Here is a 1,490-nt window from a genome sequence, read left to right on the forward strand (position 1 = left end):
AATCTCTGCCTAACTGAATAATGTCTGCATGCTTTAGTTTTTATATAATTATGAATTATTACATTTTGTGGAAAGGGGGTTGTCATCTTGGCTGCTGTTCACTACATCATGTTCACCATACCCCCGGGATTTTCTTAACTGTGTTTTCCACTGATGCTGCCTTGAAGTGTGAGTTCACCCGCAAATGAAAAGTCATTATTTACTCTTTCCCATGCCTGTCAGACTTTGTTCCGTGTTTTGTGTGTGTTTTGCTCCCCATGTGCCCTCCTTGCCCATATTTGGTTAGTTTCCTGTTCCTGTCCTGATTATGTTGATTTAATTCCAGGTGTTCCCCGTTTATTTCCATTGATCCCAGGTGTGCCTCATCATCCCCTTGTCTTGTCATGTGTTTAAATAGTGTTCACTGTTTATAGTTCAGCGTCCGTATTGCCCATGTCTACATGTGCTACATGAGTTTTCCGTGATTAAAGTTCTCTGGATTGATGTACTCCTCGTCTCCCTCTGTTCCTTGCTCCGCACTCCACTCAGTAGTGCAACCGTGACAGAATACCGGACCCAAAAAAGATGATTGCAGCTGAGGACGCTCTGTGGGTTTTGCAGCAGGGTGGTCTGGGGTTGGAGCGATATGTGGAGGGTTTTCTCAAGCTCTCTGACCATGTGAGCTGGCATGATGCCGCTGTAGGTGCGTGCTTCCTGCTAGGGTTGGATGACGAGATAATCCGCTGCGATCTTCCTATGTGTGATTTTCCTCTGATCGAGCTGATTAATCTCGTGCTGTTCTTAAATGGTTCAGATTTCGAAGTTGAAGAAGTAAAGAAACTTCCCAAGACTTGTCATCCAACGTGCCGCGTCTCCCCAGCTCACACCACGCTGAGAACCTCCATATACCACTCCAACGGCCCGCTACGAAGTTGGGCCCGCCGGCCGTTCCCAAGTCAGGCCCGCCAGCTGCACTGTTGTCAAGCCCGCCGGCCGCTACGAAGTCAAGCCCGCCGGTTGCCCAGCTCATCTGTTCATCCTAGCCCCAGAGCTCGCTCCAGTGTCGGCTCCAGTCCCAGAGCTAGCTCCAGTGTCGGCCCCAGAGCTCGCTCCAGCCCCTGAGTTTGCTCCAGTGCCAGTTCCTCGAAAGCGCTTCCCAGTTCCCCAATCTAGCCCAGTGAGGCCTCCAGTCCCCTGTCATGGCCCACGGAGGACCTCGGAGCCCGTAAGCGTCCCCAAGTATTTTTTTTTGGAGGGGGGGTCAGGCCATAGTAGGGCTCCAGCTGTAGAGGCCGGGGGCTGGGGCTGCAGCCTCATAGGCTGCTTTGCCATGGCGTCCGAGTCTGCCTGCTCCGCCATTATGACCCAAACTGCCAGATCCGCCATGGGTCCCGGAACTGGTACCGCCCTGGAGGCCTTCCGTCCATTAACCCTGTTCCTAGAGGCCTCCAGAGCGCCGCCCCCCCCCCCCCCCCCCCGCCGCCGCCTCCGCCTCTTGTGTCTTTATTTTT

The sequence above is a fragment of the Sinocyclocheilus grahami genome, unplaced genomic scaffold, assembly GCF_001515645.1.
Source record: "Sinocyclocheilus grahami isolate Dianchi unplaced genomic scaffold, SAMN03320097.WGS_v1.1 scaffold893.1, whole genome shotgun sequence".
Classification (NCBI taxonomy): Eukaryota; Metazoa; Chordata; class Actinopteri; order Cypriniformes; family Cyprinidae; genus Sinocyclocheilus; species Sinocyclocheilus grahami.